This window comes from Lathamus discolor, chromosome 2 (assembly GCF_037157495.1).
Source record: "Lathamus discolor isolate bLatDis1 chromosome 2, bLatDis1.hap1, whole genome shotgun sequence".
NCBI lineage: Eukaryota > Metazoa > Chordata > Aves > Psittaciformes > Psittacidae > Lathamus > Lathamus discolor.
In genome coordinates this window covers 69,985,085-70,007,056 of record NC_088885.1, presented here as the reverse complement: position 1 = coordinate 70,007,056, position 21,972 = coordinate 69,985,085, and the positions used below count along the sequence as shown (strand labels likewise).

The 21,972-nt window shown below is 42.9% G+C and overlaps 1 protein-coding gene and 1 long non-coding RNA gene across 4 annotated transcripts in view; one reads left to right on the top strand and one right to left on the bottom strand.

The window, feature by feature from the left end:
• The window catches only part of NEDD9 (neural precursor cell expressed, developmentally down-regulated 9), a 96,823-nt gene extending 84,313 nt beyond the window's left edge, over positions 1-12,510 (bottom strand). The window contains exon 1 of the mRNA XM_065667357.1: positions 12,345-12,510. The gene's annotated coding sequence lies outside the window, so the exon portion shown is untranslated. The remainder of the gene's footprint in view (positions 1-12,344) is intronic.
• The window catches only part of LOC136008311 (uncharacterized), a 42,238-nt gene continuing 22,951 nt past the window's right edge, over positions 2,686-21,972 (top strand). For 2 of the 3 annotated variants that reach the window (XR_010610052.1, XR_010610051.1), the window contains exons 1-3: positions 2,686-2,752; positions 4,026-4,187; positions 8,323-8,384. This is a non-coding gene — a long non-coding RNA (uncharacterized LOC136008311). Of the gene's footprint in view, positions 2,753-4,025; positions 4,188-8,322; positions 8,385-21,181; positions 21,317-21,972 lie in introns of those variants that run through there. The other variant, XR_010610053.1, reaches the window with a different exon arrangement.

The window sequence follows — 21,972 nt, the reverse complement described above, 5'->3', positions numbered from 1 at the left end:
ATGTTTTAGGACCAAGAACTGGAAGAGAATGAAGTCAGCTGTCAAGATGTTGAAGCCCAAACCAGAAAGCTGGATCAAATAAGGAAAAGATGAGAAGGATGACTCAAAAGCAGGTGGTAATCTGATAAATTCTGGGGCAAATCACAGGAAGGCTGATAACGGAGTTGAAGTTAGTAAGGGGTTAGAAGAAGATGACACAATTCATGGTAATCAATATAGTTCTATGAAAACTGTCTTGTCAAATAATTGCAAAGTAATTTTTCTGAATGCTACCTGTTTGGTTGGTAGAGGTAATGGTTTATAAGTAGAGGTAATCTACTTAAACATACCTCTACTGGAATTTCTGAGGCATATGATTTTGTTCCATATGATGTTCTGAGCAAAAAACAAAGCTATAAATATATCAGACTAATTAAAGACATTAAATGATTTGCAATCTGGCTAATGGTCACACTTCCTGAAGTGATTATAAATGAGGAAGCCTTCAGAATCGATGTTCCTGACAGATATACCAAAGGCTCATTCTTAGGCTCAGGGCTATTCAGTTGCTTGTTTTTTTAATGTGAGAGCACATGTCATATTTCATTAGGCAAAGACAATGATGCAACCATCGACGAAGGAGTAAAGGCTAATGTCAACGACAGAAGTGTTCTTCAGGGTCTTCTGAATTATCTGGTAAACTAATCTCATCCAAAAGAACCCCATGTATTTAAATCTTCAGCTAAATTCAAGGTACTCACAGGCCAAAAGCGTACTTTTAGAGCCATGCCATTTGACTGGGAGATTGTATTTGGAAACCAGCGACTCAGGCTTCTTGATAATGGATAACCAGCTAAACATGTGCTCCCTGTGTGATACAATATACCTGAAAGCAAATGCTACTGTCTCGGATTAGAGCAGATTGCTGAGTAAAGGTCAAGGAGGTGGTATTTCCATGTGTACAGCATTAATGAGACCATTACTGAAATACTGAGCCTGGTGTTTATGCTTTTAAAAGTTTGTTGACAGATGGCAGAGAACAGAGAATGGTTGAGCAGCACAGGCATAGGTTGAACTGGCTGTCTAAAGAGGGACAAAAGAAGCTAAATGAATTAATTTTGTCAAAGATGAGATTTTATATTCTTCTGCTAGCACCTGAAAGTTAAGAGATGACTAATAATCAAAAACTATCTCTGGATATAGCTAGGTGGTTAGGTGCTGAAGGTGGGCTAATTTACATTAGAAAAGAGGCAACTGAATATTTATGTCAGCTTACAAGTGGCTTTCACATTTGATGTAGCATCAGAATATAAATGATGTAGAATACCGTATTAGGCAAACTGTGCACAAATACGTTAAAGATGGAGAGGTAACAGAAGTATGTATATACGTAGGACAGTCTAGGCCAGGATGAACTTCTTGGTCTACTCTGGAATTTGAATCATAGTTTTGGGACAGCAGGAACCTGTCAGTGACTGAAAATACTGGCTTGTACGCGTCTGAAGTAAGAACCATGCTCGCCAACATTCCTCCATAGGTGCAGTAGGAACAGAAATGTCAGGCATTTGGCTGCACTTGGATGCAAGAGGAGGCATTTTTATGTTAGGTAGCATATGCAGCCTGAAAATCTATTCCTTGCTAACTTAAGGGACTGAAAGGTGTAGGCTAGCAGGCACACCAATCTTCGTTATATGGTTTATATGAAGTAATTACACTCTGAAGAGTGATGTGTGGTGGGGGTAAAGTAGGAGTGAGGGGCAGAGGGCCACTGATCTCTCAGATAGGGAGACAGGAGTTGAATGAGAGAGGCGTAGAGAGTCATTACTCAATTCAGAGATAACCAGCTTTCTCATAAATGATCTCTCTCCACCACCACAGAGGTCCGCATGGGCAATTTATGAATCTTGTCTGGCATGCGTGAGCTGCAATGGTGCACTCAAATGTGTGTGTGAGTATTCATTCTGTATGTGAGTGCTTTGTACCTGAATAACTCTGCTTAAGGTGCGATCACCCAGTAATAAGTGCTTGCAGCACAAATACACTCAAAAAGCCTCCCGGCTGCATCTGTAAGGCCTCCTTCATGCTTCCAGCACAAACACTGCAGAGCAAGGCTTTTTGCACAGGCAGTGAGTGACACATCTCATGTTTGTTTGATGTACTTTGCTTTCTTGGGAGTGTGGAAGAACCTTTGCTTTGCATTGATGTGTAGCTCTGATTGATTTCCCAAATGGAACAAAATTTACAAGCTGGAGAAGGGCTTCTGATGTTAGCATGATTGTGTCTACACTGAGGCCTTCACTATGATAAAAATATTTGTTGGGGTGATTTTTTGAAATGTATTTGTTTTCAATAGCTGTTTGTTTCATAGCTATTGTAGAACCAAAGTATAGAGTAGATTTAAAGGACTGGAGCCCTACATATCTTCCTTTCATAGCAGTAATCTTGCCCACATGTTTGTTCTGCTTCATGGGACAGATTTAGAAAAGCTTGTTTTGATAAACTGTTTGCTTGCTTGGCTTGGCATTCCCGAACATCGTGTCAGCTTTCCACAGAACTGTCTCGTTTGGGTTGGTCGGGGAATTCAGCCTGCTGCTCGGCAGCACGCAGCCAGCAAGTGCCATGACTCAAGGAGGAGATAATTGCTTTTATATAACGTTTTTTTCTGCGTAATTGCACAATTGCAAAGCTACTTTCTGAAAGTGGGAAGAGAGGTTCTGAAATGGATCTGAATTTTTTGCTGGGTGTTTGGGACTTAAGGCAGTCACTAATGATGGTAATTGTAATTCTTTCCTTTGGGTGGGGGGGTGTTTCTACACGTGTGGCTTGTCAGTGTATGTTTTTTCTGCAGCGCAAACCACAGTTTCTTGTGTGGCTGCTGCCAGCTACTTATAGAGCAAGTGTCAGGCAGTCTGCTCTCATACTAGCATGAGGAGAGGGGGAAAACATGCAGGGAGAAGGCTAGACATGAGGCCTGAATATTCAGGAACTGATCTGTATCAAAGAATGTCTGAAGTACAAAAGGCAAGTCTCTTGGCTGTGTGGAGGACCTTTCTGTCTTGTGCTCTGCCTCCTGAACACCTCTCTCCTATTTTAATGCTTTCTCTCAAGAGCTCCGTTATGTTAGGTACAGAGGTGGTGGGTGCCTGGAGGTAGCATAGGAAGAATAGAGTGATCAATCATTATAAAACTAAGTAAAATAAAATGGGAACATGAACAGTGGGGGCTGGGAACTAAGCAGTACTGAAAAGGCAGTGAAGGCTGATAGGCTAGTCCACAATGTCTAGTAAGCCAGTGTATTTGTGAAGAGAAAACAGGCAAGAGTTGGGCACATAGCATTTCTTCAGACCTGTGTACTTGGAAGCTTGTCTGTTTTCTTAATTTCAGTTTGCCTAATACAAGCTATTGCTTCTCTGGGACCTGTTTGTCATTTACATCCTTATGCTACTGTGACTCTGCCTGTCACTAGAATGCTGACATGGAACTTGTTTTCCAGGGAATGCTAATGGTGGGTGGATGCTGAAGGGATTCTAGTTTGGACATCGTTTTATTTGTGAAGGCAAAAATGCTGAAGGCTTAAGGAAAATAAGTGAAATGGAGATGAAAGGAAACCTCATTCTGACTTCCAACCTAAATGAATTACTGACCAGCGCAAACACATTTTCAGGATGTGGGAACACCACTGTCTTTTGTCTTTGGTCACTCTCTCTTTTCTGTCTTGTTTCCCCATTAGGGGTGTTTTCAGGCAGCGGTCAGGCCCTCCTCCACCTCCCCCCACATAGGCTCAGCTCCTCAGCTTTCTGGGTTTCCACCACAGCAGGTCCCAGCCAGCACGACCCGGTTGCTGCTGAGAGCAGTGTTCCAACCCTTCATCCCGCTCCCATCCGCTGCCCTCCTCTCTTCATACTCCAATCTCCCTCCCTTCCCACGCCAGTATTTTTAACCCAGATCAGTGTCTCAGTTCACTTCACCCTGTGGCCTCCTGCTTCTGCCAACAGAAACAAACTGTGAAATTAAGGTTAACCCCAACTTCTTTTGGCTCCCCACAGCCCTTCTTACTCTGGGCAGCTCATCCCCACCTGCTGGAACCATATACCTTGGTAACACAGAAGGTGACACCAGCCTTTTCCACTGGCACATTAGAATGGGCTCATATTGCCTTTGTTATGGACTTGGGAAGAAGCCCAACACAATGTACATAGGCTTCAAAGGTAAGATGTGTTAGTGGAGTCAGTTATTTTTCTCCTCTGCCTTCCTCATGTTCTTCACTATGAAATTTCACCCACTCTCTTGTTATAGTCCTCAAGACTGCTCCACCCATAATAGTCAGGAAGGAAAATATATCCCAAATAAATAACTGTTACTATTGCAAAGTTGTGGGAATAAAACTCTAAATTGGAAAATGCACCAGAAAGGTAATTCTGCATGGAGTTTCTACATTTTACTTGAAATCTTGACTGTGCTGGCCTCGACAGGCTCCAAGCATAGTCCATCCCCCCGACACACACATTGAAATTAATGGGGGTAGCATCCATCTCATCTAACTTTACAGGTGCGTGCTATATGCAGCTGTATCTAGAGCAGTCAGACTCCCTTTGTAGTCAGGGGAGAGTAAATATGTTTTGGCATTAATCAGTCGGACCTATTTTAGCTTTCTGCCTAAGTATGTGGACTTAATCTTTTCACAGAGCGTAATTCAGTTGCCAGTAATGAGTTCAGGTTTGGATATCTACATCTCAAGTCAGCTGATGTGTACCCTCAGACTTTCCAGTTACTTCATTTGGCTCCAGACCAGGTCTTGGCAGATTGGCATTTAGTCATGACCACTCATGTAGTTATACTGATGATAACCTTTGAGTTCTTGCTTGAGAAGATTTTTAACTAAATGGATATGACGCTATTGGAGAAAAGACCCACAGGTTATTATAGTTTAACTGCCCTGTGGTCTCTCAAGACCAGTGATGACTGACAATGTTTCTATACTTTCAATCACAAATGACAGTTTACAGTATGATAATCTCAGAATAATAAAGGTAGGAAAGGAACCTCTTGAGTTCACCAAGCCCAACCTCCTGCTCAAAGCAGGGTCAGCTATGGGGTCAGCTCAGGTTACTCAGGACTTTGTCCAGTTGGTCTTGAAAACCCCCAAGGATGGTGTCTCTGGAGAACCTGCTCTGCTGCTTGGGTGTCCTCATGGGGAAAATTACTTTCCTCATGCCAGGTCGGAAACTTCCCTGTTTGGATGTACGACCTTCATATCTTGTTTTCAAAGTATAACCTTTGTGTGTTATCCTCCCACCATGAACCTCTGAAAAGCCTGGCTCAGTCTTCATGATATCCTACTTGTAGGACCTGCAGGGCTGCTGATTAGAGAAGTCATTGCTTCTCTAAGCTGGATGAGCCCTGGTCCATCAGCCTCTCTTCACAGGTTATGACCCATCTTCCGACCATGACCCATTGTGGTGGCTCTACACTTGACTAACCCTAAGCTACTGGTGTCTTTCACATATTGTGTGTGTATGAGAGACCAAGCTCAGTGTCTGCATGTGCTCCAATGAGAGCAAAGCAAAAGGGAATAAATATCTCACAGTATCTGCTGCTGTGATCCTGCTGGTGCAGCCCAGTGCTCTGCTAGCTTTCGTTGCTGCTAATGTGTGCTGCTGGCACACTTATGACCAGCTGTCTGCCGTGGCTCCCACATGCCTTGCAGCAGTCGGTTGCTCCCCAGCCTGTACTATTCAACCGGTAGGATTTTGGCCGAAGTTTTGTAGTGATTGGGTTGTGTTAAGAAGAAACAGTCACTCTTACTAGTAATTATGTTTAAGCCACGCATTTATAATAGCTTCAAAATATCAAAAGGCCATTGGTATTTATTGGGAATACTTCTATAGAGCAAAATGCTCACTGGGATTCATTATTTAGCTAAATCCTGATAGAATCTGGTGTAGAACTCTCAACAGCTCACATAAAAAGAATAGTTAATTTTATTTCAGGGAGTTGCTGGTGTTCTTTGCACCATGAAATGCTGAGGTACTCAGGCTGGTTGTGTTCAGGCTTTTTATTTTCTTTCCAGCACTTGGCATGTTCTGTGTGCACAATGGGCACTCACTGTTGCATTCAACCTTGCGACTGCATTGCAAAAGAGGAACGAGTTACATTCACTGTTTAAAAGGGAGAAGCCACGGTGCAGAAACCCAGACACCTCTGACCTGGTTTTCTGTCTCAGAAAGTCACACATGCAGTCCCAGGCTAGCAATCCACAGCCCTTCTAGAAAGGGAGAAACAGGTCCCTCCAGAGGTTCCTGGATTTCATTTCTTCCCTGCTTGTTTCAGGGTGAGAAATGACCTGTCTTCACAAACTCTGGCAGAACCTGAGCAGTCAGTCTAAATTATTAGTTTTTAACTGAGACCTTGGGCTAAAATCCTGGTTAAAGCTAAGCCTTGGCATTACCACTTAAGTGCTTCTCTCCCAGTCTAGTCTCAAAGAACTGTGAGCGATGCTCGGTTTTCCTCCAGATTAAACAAAGCCTCCAGACCATGTCATGGAGATGGGGGGCTGAGGGAGATAGTGAAAAGGCTGTGCTTCTCCTCCTCCCTTGCTCCCACCTTTGGTAGGACATTTGCTCTTCATTGGTGTTGGCATGGGTTTGTTGCCACTGGGAAGGCAAATGGAATTGTACTTGATGTTTCTATTCCCATCTCCTTGCATCTGTGGATGATCCTGGCAATGGGGACAGAAACTGCCCTCTTCTCCTGTTGAAAAGAGACCTAACCTATTTTGCTGGGGAAAATGTTGCCATTTGGCTGGTCAGAGTGCTTGGAGGTATCCCAAGTTATTTCAGTAGAAATAATGTTAAAATGTCCCTAATTTTCTCCCCTATATCAGGATCTTTACAACGAATTTCTGTGACACAGCCATCACAGCTGAATTGCTCATTTTCCTCAACACCTCCACAGACACCGAGATGAAAGCCAACTGCTAGCTAGTTCTTCTGGGGGATGGAAGGCTCTGGGTTTTGTTTTGTACAATTCTTGAGAGATAAGCTGAACTCACACTGGGGGGAAAAAAATCACCCATGTGTAAAGCAAAATGACAGCACCCTGGGACACAAAACACCAGCTTTCTTTCCAATCTGTGGGAATCCTGGCTGGGTTACACACTTCACAAGTTTAACTAGGAGAGCACTTCAAACAAGGAAACTTTGGGACTGAAAAGAAACTTTGATTGCTTTTTCCTAAGTGTTGTAAACCTCTCTTGCCCAGCCTGCTCCCAAGAGAGAAGTGCTAAGGGTCTCTGTCCATAGCTCTTCCTCAAAGGTGCCCTTGTGCTTTCGTTAGCAGAATCATGAGGAAACCTAAATGACAGCAGGTCTCGATTAAGATTTAGTTTGGAGGCTAAAAGCTATCCAGCGATTTAGTCTCAGGGATTAAGAAAAACAAAACCTTACCGATGGCTGGATAATATTCACATTCCTTTCAATTGTGATCATCCTACATCAAGGAAATGTTTGAAATGTTGGCAGTCTCCTATGATATGCCTGTGAAAGTTATTATATTGCTTTAAGTAATATAAGAAAAAGGGACCAAGAGCTATAGCACAAATGTGTTATATAAATCTTCATTGGGATCACTGCTGTTTTTACAAAAATAGTTTGATTGATGTTGAGTCCCAGTGGGTGACCTTTAAAAAAGACCACATCAAATGGAGGGGCAGAGCTGCAGCTCTCCACCCCCATGCTGGCTCTTCTCCTCACCAGAGTGCCTCTAGACAGCTATGTCATCTGTAGCAATAAAATAAATTGAAGAATGTCTGTCTCACTAAAGGCAAAAAAGGAGCCCTTTCTCATCTCCATTGAAGAGGGCACATCCCTAGCTGGGATGCAAAGTGAGCTGTGTACCTGCACGGGGACTTAAATGGCCATAAAATCTCCGCCTCCGTCACCTTGGATCAAGGTGTCCTGGGTTGCAAGGAATGTTTCTGTGGGGCCTGGGTGGGGAGCAGCAGGAGTCTAAACTCTGCACCACCTTAAATTTGCTGTTTAATTAGTGTGGAAACAGCACAATTTTCTATTCATGTTTATCAACAGCAAACTGTTAATGCCAGAGGAAGGAGAAAGGTTGATTTTCAGAAGCACAGCTCTTCCTAGGAAATACCTGTGGGACAGTTCATTGTCAGTGATACTTCTTGCTCAGAATACTTATACTGAAGAGTTCAGCACAGCACTGAGGGTGTGCTGCTCACAAGACTGCTTGTCCGATATTTAAGCCAGGCTGCAGGGGATAAAACTCACCAATTATTGTGGTAGAAGACCTACTTAAGCATTTTCTTTCCCTTTTCTTCAACAGCGGTTTGTTTGGTTGCAACTTAGAAAAAGAACATCTTTTTTGTACTGCTTTGTCTCAGAAAGGTGAGTACAAACAATCAGTGCTGTCATTATACCAGAGTGTCTTATCTTTAGAAAGCCATATAAGAGTTGTATAAGGCAAAATAAAGTCCTGCTGAGGTGTCCTGTATGAGACATTTGGAGATGCTGACTGGCAAACTGTCTGCTCAGATGGAAATTACACTAGTGGAACAAACCATTACTTGGAGGGAGGTGAAGTATTAGTGAAATTAGGTTTGTTTCCTTATGCCCTAGGGGCAAAGTCGGGGAGAGTGCTGTGGGTGTTTCATTGCCATCTACTTCCCTAAGGCCAAGTTCTTGCACTAGGCCATCATGTGATAGTGTGTCTCAACACATCATGTGAAACGTGTGAGAAAAGACACACTGGTGTCCAGCTAACCAAGGCAGCCTCCCTCAACCTATGAATCATGGTAACAGAGGTCATTTCTTACAGTTTAGATGGATTTGTAAAGTAAGATTCCTTTTTCCATCTTTAATTCTTACCATGACCACATGAACAAATATCCTCTCCTCAGATGTTTCAGTCCCTAGTACACCTTGTCACCCTCCAGAAGAGCCCTTTGGTCCCTCTCCAGTAGGAGACAACCAGTGAGAGGGAGCCAACAGGTTTACAAGCTACCTTAAAGAAGGGGAAAATGTCACAGTGCTTAGATCAGCTCTGGTTTAAGCATCCCTAAAGGCCACAAAATCCTTTGAAGCTTTCCCTGCTCATGCTAAATGCATGGATGTTGCAGTCATTTCCATAACAACAGCTAAGGTCCAGAAACCAAGATCAGGCTTTCTATGATAGATAAGTAGAAGATCATCAACTGGCACTTGTTTGGATGTCCTTTTGTGCAGGGAGCCCAGTGAAGTTCAGGCATACAACAGGAGGGTGTTGGTAATTGGACAGAAAGAAGAATATAAATGTTCATCTGGGTTTGATTCCTGTTTGCTCCTTACCTCAGAGAATATGCAGTATCTATCTTGTGAGTCTTTCCAAGAAGAATACAAGGTGGATCAATTACGGGGCATGTTTTCTGGCCTGCCATGTAGATGCAACCACAGAGTTTTAAATAAGAGGGTTTATAAAGGTTAATGGAGGATTATTAATTTTTACCTTATAATATACTGGCCTGACAGAATCTTCTGGTTAGAAGATTCTGTTCTGTTTGGTTAGATCTCTTTTTTTTTTCTGCTGACAGAGGAGAAATGTTGATTTGGTCTTAGACAGGATGTCGGAGGGTCTGAGCACAGCTGACTACATGCTTCAAACCAAGTAATGGAATGTATTATACCACTTGTTATACCACTCACAAGCAAAGAACAGTCTCTGTTTTTCAGGCTGTTCCCCAGATGCTGTTGAGTGTTTTAAGTATTTGGTATTCATGACATATTCTTTGGTTAGTATTTGATTCATTCAAGTTGTTTTTCCACTGAGTGGTGAGAACAATACTTTCCAGTTTCGAGTCTTGAAAATACAACTTTAACATTTCTTTAAAAAGGCAATACTTGCTTAAAATGTTCTGTGTCTGATAAAATGCCAGCCACTAACACTGTATGGTAGAGCATTTGGAGAATGCTTTCCCCTGAAAAGCAAATTTAGGTGAGAGAGAGGGAATGAATTAAAAAAAAAAAACCCAAGCAAACAGAAAACCCCTACCTGTAACCTACTTTCAGAGGTATTCTGAGTAGTTCTGGAATCATCTTAATTAGCACACATGGATTACTGGGGGCAGCCTCGCTAGGAGCAGAGAAAGCCCAAAGATCTGGATGTAGGAAGATAGGCTAGATACACAGTTTAGTGCTTTAGGGGATTCCAGTGCAAAAATCAGTTACATTTTTATGTAATAGCCCCTTCAAGTTTGTGCTTCAAGTTTGGGATACCATGCAAATCCAAATGTATGGGAAGTGGTAAGGAGAAAATTCACTCCTGGGGAACAGGCAGGCATGACAACTGGCAGAAGGAGTTCATGGGGACTGTTATGAGGGTGATGTACCTTTTCCAAACTACTTCACCCTTCCTCATTTCCCTTCCCCCTTGAAACACCAGATTCCTCCTTCTCTATTTGCACTCCTTTCATCTCTTCTGTCCCAGATCTGAATTTTGAATGTGCCTGCTGTGAGGTGTTGCATCTCACCAACCTTCAAAGTTTGGTCCCAACGTGTTCATTTATCTCTGCTACCAGGGTAGGCTATCTCTCTAAGCCACCATAAACCCCTGGTCAAAGCTCCTTCCAAGAGGCATTGTGGCTTGTCTGATGAAACACAGGTTGCTATTATCAGCCTTGTTTTGTTTCCTGAGAAGCAGACAAAAAAATTTCACGCTCCAGACACTTAGCCTCAGCACAACACTCCCATTCCCATCCTTGGTTAAGCTTTGCCTACTGTTTATATGCTGCTTTTACCAGCGTAGGTAACTTTTTTATCTGACCCTGTGAAGCAACGTTGCTTCAGAGGAAGCCTCAGAACTGAGCTGGACTTTCTCTCTGTTACTTCCTGGCTTAGGGCTGTCATATCTTCAGCTGGTAGATATGGACTACAAGGAAGTTGCTGAGGGTTGCTTTTGGTGACATTTGGCCACTACAGCCTTTCCTTGTCCTCCTGGCTGAATATGAATAGGTCTCAAGAAGAGAAGTAAGGGGAACAGTTCAGTGTAGGAGAAACAATAGTCCCCCTTTAAGAAATCACAGGGTGTTGCAAATGACTTAGCTGAATTTACTTTACAAGTGTTTTATCCGAGTCTATTTTTAAGCCCAGGAAATGATTCCTTCAGATAGGCCAAAAGATGGCAGAACAATTAATTTTCTGCTTACAACACACAATGTGACCCAAATAATTTCCTTTTGTCGTATCCTACCACCCCCTGAATGATGTATCTCGGAGGCTGGACTGCCTGGTGCAGGTCACTATGTAAGATTTCCTAAGTATTCATACTTGCTTGGTTTCGTACAATCACAGATCAGTGATGAACAGCTGCAGAAAGTGAGAGTACCACTAACACAGCTTTATGGTCATCATTAAAATATTGTTCACAGATGCTTTCTTGCCAAGTTTCCTTGTTTCTCAAATCAAATGCCACCAACATTAGAAAACAGTTTGCCCACCAGCACATACCAGCAAAATAACAATCATGTTATGTCCCTCTATCATTATGAATTGCCTAAACAAAGCAAAAAAATCACGATGTAAATACAACCATGTGAAAATCTATAGGCTAGAAAGCCTGGGAATGGGTAGGAATGACTGAGGCAGATGTATGGTGAAATCTGCACTTGCAAACGATGTTCTCTTATTGTCTTTAAAACTCTATTTTAAAAGTATCTTTGAGCTTTCTCACATCCTAAATCTCTGTTTAGAGAATGACCAGTATGTCCTTATGCATCCAGGACTGACTGAAGCAGATTTTACTCTATATTCAGCACTAAAAAGGAAATTAGAAACTTCCTGTCTGATAATTTAATTAAGAGCTAGCAGTCTGTTTGGTAATGCACAGCTTAGAGTAAGGATGTGTTTTCTCCGGAAGAGTTTATAATGTGTTTCCTCTCAGCGCACGGCAAGTACATGGGTTTTGGCCCCTTCTCAAACAGGAGTGGCAACTGCAAACAAACTCACGGTTGCCAGCCAACTTCCTGATTTGCCTTTGGAAATGAGTTAGGGCTTCTCTGATTTCTCATAAAACTCATCTTCATGAAAGAACTTACCAGTATCCAAATGGTCAGAGGATGTGAACTGCAACAGTCATCACACAAAAATAGTGTTTCAAAAAAAAAGCCCATGAGAGTAAAATGGCAGTAAAACCGCAGCCTTTAACAAGCACAGAGCTCAAATTAATTGGTGGGGTTGTTAAAAAAAATCAAGATGGTCACTGCATATCTAAATGAAGAGGCACCAGACTGCAGGTTCTGTCTCAGCTATTAGACAGACGTGCCTCTCCAAAATACCAGCAGTTGCAATGGAGGGGTTTTGCTCTGCAGCACTTACCTTGCCTGGGATGCTGCTCCTGATGCCCTGCACCAACCATTCTTATCAGGCATCTCACATCCTTGGTAAAGTTAGCATATCCCGAGGAACCTATGTCTGCCCACCGGCTCTTTAGGGAAGCCGTGGTGGTAGGAGTACATTTTTACTCCACCTCCTGTCTTACTTGTAAAAGACAGAAACCACAAATGTTTTTCTTCCGGTTTTAGTAATTTCCTCTCTGATTGGCAACCCTTGTTTTTGACAGGATCTCAGCTGTTTAGGCTGAGTTCTTCTTCAATAAGAGAGCCCATAGGGAGAGTTCAGTGGTCATCTTGCAAGCACCAAATTCAATGGAGTTATGCTGAATAATAACTTCATTTTAATATGATTATTTACTTGGCAGTCCCAATACTTGAGGATATTTCTAACCTTGTTTCAATGCTTTTTAGCATTTAGAAAAGGGCTTTGTAGCCCTTGAAAGTCAGATCATGGGCTTTGAGCTTCCCATGCTGTAGCGCAGTGGTGCTGTGTGTGGTGAGATGGCTACTGACTCGCACAGCTCATCACATCTGTGGACTGTGGTCATGGGCAGTAAGAAATGTGTTTAGGACACTGTCATTATCACAAACAACTAAGAAGCTAAGAGCCTGAGCTCCTTTTAAAAATGGATTTAAGGAATGGGGTGGGGTGCCGCAGACAGAGGTTTTGTTCCCATGCAGGTAGGGATTGGGAGTTGATGGAGGTTTGGGGTGCCCCCATTCATCACTATGGAGCTGGGACAACCCCTGGCCTTTCATCTAAAACTGCAAAGTGGGAAAGTACAACTAGGTGTCTTACCCCTTTCTCCAATGGCAAAACTCCCATCAGTCATAAAGTAAAGAACATCTAATGGAGGAGGGAGTGTGAAGGAAACTCCTGTGTTGGATAAGGCATCACTGGAGGTGTTTTGGTTGTCCTGACCACAGATGCTAACTAGTAATTTCTACAGAAGGCTAATTAGTTGAACTTGAGCTTTTTAGCCTCAGTGCACATGACTTCAGAGTGGGGTACTTGCTGAGGCCATTCCTGGAGGAGGGCAGTGCAGAAGGTAAATCTATTAATTTCTCTGTGCCTCAAACTACAAAAAAGCTTCTCAATCTGTCCCCAGGTCTATTCTGCCCCCAAAAGGATAAGCAACTAGAGCTGATTGACTGATTGACCTTAGAAAGCAAGCACTGATGACATTTTTCTGTTTATCTAAACTGCCTCTTTGTTAGTCCTAGCCTTTTCTGCCCATGACATTGTTTATTAATTATTAATTTTAAATTAACCTATGATGAAGCCTGCAATCAGGGAGAGGCAAATGTGCCACCCCAGTGGAGGGTTCACAAAAGTGCTATATCTGATTAAGGCAGTGGACTGAAAACCAAAGGGCTTGAGACCCTTTTCACAGCTCTGTCATAAAGCGTGGTCCCCAATAAGATATTCTGGCACCCTTTTAATACCTTCTTGCTCCTCTTCTTGGCAGTATCATCTGCAGGGTCTCTTTGCATCAGGATCGATTTTTGGCTTCTATTTTTTTCAGTGCCATTAAAAAGTGCTTCCTCTTCCCCTGGCCTATACATTATATGGATTCATTTAAAGTGATACTTAGTACAAACCTTGAGTAGTGACAGCAATAAAGAAAAAGGAGCTACAGAGGCTTGGTCCAAAGAAACAGTAATTACACTTCATGGGTGTCTGCCTTTGCATCAGTGTGTATTAATGAGCTTTGGGGGACAGCTTCCTTTAGTTTTCCTGAAAAAATTTCATTTCAGACAGATCTGTGTTTCAGGGGTTGGGGTCTGACCCCACCAACCACTTCAGGAAGCCCTTTCCTCTTTCATTGGAACAAATATCTACTCTCAGAGAACCCCAGATGTAGAGATATTGAAACCTGGTACAGTCTACCTTGGGTCTCCCTCTCATTTCAATGCACTGAGTTAATTTCTCTGCTGAGGGAATGAAGCTGTCTTGAAGCATCAGGAGATATCAAAAAGTAAAATCATCCACTGAAGTTCAACTGGGCTAGTGTCAAATTATGTGAAACAATAAGTCTCACTGGGCTTAGGAGGGAGGCTATAATAATTGCTCAGAATTGTGCTCGGGGCATTAGAGATTTGCTGGAAGATTCATGGCCCAGAAGAAGCCTTTTAAAGTAAATCTGGTCCCGCATCTGGTTTGACATTGCACTCTGAAAATAAGTACTATTTAAAGGGGTTTGTTTCTTGCCAGGAAGGCTGTAGCACAAAGGACTTGATATGTTTTTCACCCAGTGGAAACAGAATAGCTCAGGCTTCTGTTGGTTTGGATGCTGACTAACGTGGTGGCTTGAAGAGGAAAGGCAACAGTGGCTGCCGGGTGTTTTTCACAAAACTGAAAATACATGCCTAAGTACTCATGTTGAGTGACATGCTGCTGGATTAGGGAAGGGTAAGCAGATGCATCTCAGTGCCAGGGTGGATTAAACACAGGAGCAGTTTGCATGGAACAGTGCAGACAGTGCACAGCAGTCCTGGCTGGATGGGGCTGCTGCTATGCTTAGCATAGCTGGGACCAGTGGGGAGGGAAAATAGAGCACAAGCCAAGCCATTGCAACTGGCCAGATAGATCCATTTCAGGTATGCTCAGGGTCCTGATGCACATCCCACCTTTGGGAAGCTTGCAGTCAAAAGAAATAATAAAAATAAGTTACTGTGAAAAGAGTGACTGAGATCAGCTTCATAATTTATAGTCAGCTTCACTTTAAATTCCCTTTTTACTGCTTTCTAACTCAAAGCTTCTGAGGCATGACTTTCTCTCAGGGCAGATAGATTATTGCACTAAAATTTTTCTGTGATACTTTGTTTATCTGTGCTAAGGTTAGATTGCTCAATATGCACTTAAGTAAATAAAATCTAGCTACCCTAAAATAATGAAGCGCGTAACTAGCACTGCGTGAGCAAGAGCTTATTATAGTGTTTCGGTATTTTTTAGTGTAGTAGGAAGAGGGCAGAGCGATAGAGAATATCTGGGAGTAAAGAGCTTGTCCTATTTCTTGGTACTATGAAGAGCAGCCAAGGCTGGCCCTGAGGCAACAGCAAACCTGACTCCACAGATGACTGAGTGCAGAGGCTGATGTGTGTATGTTGTTCTGGCAAGACAGGAGTGAGGAGAGTGGGTGAGAGTCCTGTTTTGGGGGAAGCATCACGGAAGAGCGTGTGCGCAGTAGAGAAAATGGGAAAAACGTAGATGTGACACACTTTATGGTCTGTGGGCTGGTGACGGCTGGGAGGTGCTCATGCGCAAAGATTTGTTTTGGTGGAGCATCCTACATCTCCCCAGAGCTACATTTCTTGGCCAGAGCTGGTGTAGGTGCTAAGGGGAGCTTTAAAGGAAAGAACTGGTGGGGCAGCCTGAATGTGCAATCTCCGTGCTTGGTTTTCTTACACATAGAAAGGAAGAATGTGAGTACACTAGCTATGTACTGGTTGATCGTAAGATCACCCTGAGTCACTAGCATGACCTGCTCTTAAAGAAAGGAAAAAGTGATCTCAACATGAATTGCCAGGAAGGGCATAGAAATGTCAACGCTGTATCATAATATAGCAACAAGATGTCATCTAGAAGACTAGTCACCTACTTCCAAGAAAAATCAATTCATACTGGGCAGATGCAGAGATCAGTGTTCGGTTCATTATGTACATGATAAGGAGTTGATTTTTTGTTAGGGAAAGGTAGTAAAAGCCTGATGGTTTGTTTAGCTTAGCAAAATAAAAGCTTCAAAGGGGATACAATTGCTGTATATAAATACTTCAGCAAATACAGACCAGAAAAAGAGCTGTTTACCCCAGAGAGCTCTGACACAAGAACAGATGAACTCAAGTGTTCATGCCATCCCTGAATGGACACCTCTACCCTTGGGAGAAGCAAAAAAGGGGTGTTAGTGTGATAACACCAAGCCTCATTTGAAGGTACAGATGGAAAGGTGTTGTATGACCTGGGATAGGGAAGCCTTTTCACCTTTTTTGGTGGTGCTAACAGAAACTTTTTAGCTGGTGGGCAGTTTAACATAGGAAGTATTTAAGACCTTCCCTCATGTTTTTAGTGCCTTGTGGTTGCAGTTTTGTGTTCCTGTGCAAAGAGCTGTAGAGTGCCATTGTTCTGACTTACCTTTGCTTAGGGTTTATTTGGACAAGGGTAAAAGCCTGCATTGAGACTGAGCTATTGTTTCATATGGAGACCAGTTGTGAAGAAATGGAGAACTTCAGTGAAAGGCTGAAAAATGTGTGAGGGCACTTGCAGCAGTTCTGTGGGTTGCGTGTCTTGTTAGTCTTTGCTGTTTATTACTCTGCTGTTTAAAATTAATGGGATCTGTATGTATCTTGTAAATGAACATATAGGATCATTTCCAAAGTCTCTATCCATTTATTTCTCTCCCAAGTAAAAACTAATGAGATCTGCAGAAAATGTTCATTGTAAATAAACTCCCTGACAAATATTTGAATGTTTTTGTTTTATAAGTTAGTTGTAAATATTTTTGTCATCATTCAATTGTTACCAGAAATAACTCAGTCCTGGAATTCACTCCCTGATAATATGTTACATCTTCCTGGAATAGCTACATTCCAGAGGTCACATTCTGTGAATAGTTTTCCTAACTTAAATTACTAGCCAAACAGTCTGAAGGGTCCTATATGACTGTTATTGCGAAATCCAGCTTTCCTGGTAGCCATCTGCATTTAATCACTTCCAGGCAAAAAAGTTACGTGCAGTGCTTTTGGACTCACGCTTTACTTTTGAGAGTGCATACCTGCAAGTATCTTCATTATTCATATTTTATGTTCGTGTGAAGGATATTCATACCTCCCGTTCCCATAAAACACAGTGGGATACTGCTAATAATGCCCATTCTTCAGTGTCAAGTTATACTTTGGCAATAGCTTCAATATTATCACTGTGGTGCTATAAAGGAATGAGGATATACTTCTGGGCTTTGTTTAAAACAGAGCACTGCAACATTGATGTATGTTCTCATTTCTGTAACGTAAGAGCTTACAGACTTGGTAAAAGTTGGAAATCAACTGAGAGTCTGGAAACAGCTCAGGTAACAAAGGGAACAGTTATTTCTTAATTCAGACTAACGTTACTACTATTCTTGGTGCAGGACTCAATTAGCAGGAAAAAGGATGAGCAGTAAAAATAGGTGGATGGGGAGCACAGATGAAGTGATATTCTTCAGGAGACATCATCTGAATTTAAGAGAACTGTTTCACCTCATCTCTTCTGCATGGAAAAGATTCGACTTGCTGAAAGACAGCTTTACAGGACTAAGGACCAAACCCCCTTTCTCAGTTATGCCACGTAATTCCTGCAGCTCTCTGAAGTTAGTGAGGAAACTGGAAGGCAGAAAGGCATGGCTTTGGCACAGGGGTGAATGTGACCTCTGAGAAAGGAGCACCAACAGAAAAGAATCAAGTGAAACAGGCCATTGCTAGTGGAAAAATGCAATAAATTCTTCCTACAGTCTCCAGGGGAAAAAAGCTTATTTCAAGATCAGAAGAAAGCAATTATCCCTATTTTCTTCCAGGTAAAAAACCTCTAACAATTCCAGTGCCATACAGTGGAATTCCTTTTTCTTCAAAGTATAATACCGCATGAATGCACAAGCAGAAAAAAGGCTGATTCTGAACAGCCTACATAACTTTTTTGTTTCCCTGTGAACAATAAAATGGTTCTATGATCCATTTCCTGAGAAAATAGGAAGGTGGAGGGTCCCTCTAGTACAGATGCTACTTTTTTTAACATTCTGCATGGAAAACAGTGAGTTGGGCAGTGTATCAAAACCTGCAGTATTTTGGCTGAACTTTTCTGGGTTTGGGAGCATATGGTTTGGGTTTTTGTTTTGCCCAAATGGTAACATTTTTCTCTCTATTAGATGTACATGATGAATAATTTCATTTAACCAAACACCTGATTTTTCCATAGGAAACCATTCACAGTGGAAAAAGGTTTTGTTTCAGCACAAAGAGCAGGCAATGGGCTGTCCAGCAGGAGTACCAGGTACCTAACACAGCCTCAGTCCCAGCGGCAGGGCTTACGGCAGGATATGTTTTCCTTGTAAGCTTTTATAACCTCGGCAGTGTTTCTAACACCAGGTAAGTAGCTACCAGAACTCAAACAGTTCTCTGATGACCATCATGTTCTTGAGGCTCTGCTTAACTGCAGCACAACTTTATACAGCAGTTGATTCCTTAATAGCTACAGAGATCTACCACATGGAACAGCATCCTCAGGGCCAGCACGGTGCTGGCTCTGGGCCTGCGAGGCCCCCGCTTCTCCTGTTATATCCTGAGGTTTCTCTCTTTGGAAAGCCCAGGCCTGCCCTGCAGAGCTCAGTGGATTCAGTTACAGGACAGCTGCTGCCAAACAGCTTTGTGGGGCTGCTTGGGAAACAGTCTGTGAACATCAAGGCTCAGCTTTTCTAGCAGAGGAGCAGCAAGGGACCAGTGCTGCACTGTGCTCCCCAGGGAAGACAACATGGTCCAAAACATAAGGGGACACATCTTGGTTGCAAGCTGAGGTTTATATGAAGCACCAATGTTGCAGGGCAACACACATCAGGCTCTCAGTACACCCTGGAGAGCAGTCAGGAGGTAAACCTTCAAGTGGTGGATATCCTCAGGATCCCAGGTACAGGAATCTCAGTCATCTGTGTCCACCTGATGGGGGGCAGTTGGCTGAAACACCAGGCTATGGCTTGATGTGAGGACAGGCTTTCTGCTTGGTGGGCCAACATGCATCTGAGAGTGGGCATCATGCTTTCTTCCTCCCCTAATCATGGTGCAGAGGTGCAATGTGATGAACAGCACTGCTAAACCTGCTGAGGCTTTGCACTGCCCAACAGCATGGTTTGTTTTTTCAAGACTATGTCGAGTGGTCACTCATCAGTATGTACTCAGTCCTCACCAGGGAAGGACACACAGTGACATTTGAATGTGATGGGTGTGCCAGGCTGTGCTAAGTCAGCCAGAACCTGCAGTACAGTATATATGCTGATTTTGCACTCTTATGGTGGCTTTGTAGTGATGGCAAGGTCTGCCCTGGCATTAATCTTGCCAATGCAAGGGTAACCATCAACAATTTTTAACCAGCTTGAGCCAGCAGAATGAGTTTATATCACATTAGCTTTTGCTTCACATGGTCACACGGTCTCACATGTGCGCTAGCAGTATCTGAATGTACTGTTTCTCCTAAATGATGCCCTGACTGAAAAAAGCAGAGAGCACGAGTTTGCCTGCTGGGGACTGAGGACCATGTGTGGTCCTAGGAGAGAATTAGTCCTGGAGTTCAGCCCTGGCTCTCCTTATGGTGTTCTCCTTTGCTTGCAGAGGGGCTAGTGATGCCTGGATGGAAGTGAGTTTGCAAAGGGTGAGAGAGGGCAGAAGGAGCTTTTGTTTAAGGAACCTTCCCAGAAGAAGCTGCCCATGAGATTGTTCTTCAGCTGTTCAATAACTTACATTGCAAGAGAGAGGGAGCATGATGATATTCTCCAGATTATGGAAGAGGACTTCTGCGGTTTGAACTGGTTCAGAGAGGCCCCTCACAAAGAGTTCAGAACAAAACTAAAAATAGCTTCCTCCATTAATACCAAGGAAACACTTTCATTGCCAAGAAACTGCAATCCTATTTTTCATGCCCACTGATTTTAGAAAGCAGACTTATATGTCCCCTTGTGTTGGGCCTCTTTCTAAGTAAAGAGCATTAGGAAGATAAAGGTTGCTTTGTACTTTGTTTGAAGCAGTATCAAATAGCAGCAGTACCAGATAATGTAATAAGATTATCATCTAATGACATTATGAAAAATCATGGCAGTCAGGTGAAGTTCCCAAAGACTGGAAAAAGGGAAATATAACCCCCATTTTCAAGAAGGAGAAAATGGCTGACCCAGGGAATTACAGACCAGTCAGTCTCACCTCTGTGCCTTGCAAAATCTTAGGGCAGATTCCACTGGAAGGCATGCTAAGGCACATGAAAACCAGCAAGGTGCTTGGTGACAGCCAGCATGGGGAAATCCTGCCTGAGCAATTAGGTGGCCTTCTGTGATGGGGCTACAGAATTGATGGACAGGGGTAGAACAGTTGACGTCATCTACCTGGACTTGTGCAAAGCGTTCGACACTGTCCACACAACATCCTTGTCTGTAAATTGGAGAGACATCAATTTGATATATGGACCACTCGGTGGATAAAGAACTGGTTGGATGGCTGCATGCAAAGAGTTGTGGTCAGTGGCTCAATGTCCAGCTGGAGACCAGTAATGAGTGGTGTCTCTCATGGATCGGTGTTGGGACCGGTCCTGTTTAACATCTTTGTTGGTGACATGGACAGGAGACATTACATTACTGCTACAGAAAGAGTTCTGTGGGACATGTGAGGCTTAGAAACAGACACTAATTAAACAAGCAAAGTGTGCTGAGTTCTGTTTTCCTCAACTGTATCAATAACAGAATTCTCTAACAGGTCAACACCAACTTCCTCCTCCTCCTCTCATCTGAGCTGCTGGTACTGAACAGTGTAATGTTTTCATAATCATCTGATTTACGTAACAGCAGATAAACTCAAAACACAGAAGGAAATTGGGCCAGGAAGTCTACAGTGGCTGTTCCAGTAGCTTTCCAGAATCCCTGACAAACCTCACATCAAATCCCCAGCTACAGCTTAAATGGAGAAAACCTATTTTTCCTTGTGGGTCAGTGTTGTTATGAAAAAACGTTATTAAATCATAGGTAGAAAAGGCAGCACAGAAACATATCCAAGTTCAGCCTGGTCCCTTTTCATCTTCCTTCCAGCAGGTAAGTGCTGGGAGGAGCAAACTGAACACTGACTATGGGCTTGCAGGTCATTGACTACTTGCTTAAAGTCATCAGGAAGCCTAACAGCTGACCCTGGAGGCATGGAAAAAGAATACTAAATCATGATCAAGAATATGTACAGGTTAGAATAACATGGGTGGAGGGCTGGCAGTTTTTTCCAACAGCCTTGTTCTGTCAAAATTATGGTATTTTAGCTCCTGTCTGAACTGCTGGCTCTGGGCTGGTGAACAGGGTTGGGGGTTTTTGGCCATTTTCAGTTGAATTGTTGCTGCACACCAGCTATAGAAACACGTGCTAAACAGAATTGCTGAACCCTCAGTATCCCTTGTCTCATGCCTTCCCTTCCTTCACAGAACTGGTTCTTAGGGTCAGTTACTTGCTATTGCAGTAGGTCTTCAACAATACTTTATGTGATGCAGAATACTGCAATATTTCCAGGAAGAGAGCTCTTTATGTGCCTGTATTCGTGTGTGTGCTGGCTATACTGTTCTCCAAAGCAGGGAGATAAGAATGGGATTATCCTGTATCTGCCAGCTACAGGCTTCTCAGACCTTTTTCTGAAGCATCTGGTGCTGGCTAGCATCAGAGAGGGAATATTGACCCTTGTGTCTAAGCAAGTCTGGTAATTCCCATGTTTCCAGGCACTGGACAGAAACAGACTGTTTTCTAGTAGAGCATGGCTCGTATTTCTTGCCAATGCTGACAGTCAAATGCGGGTTTCCCATTCTCTCTTACTCCTAATACACAACCTCTGGCTGAAGGTCAAAGGGTACATCC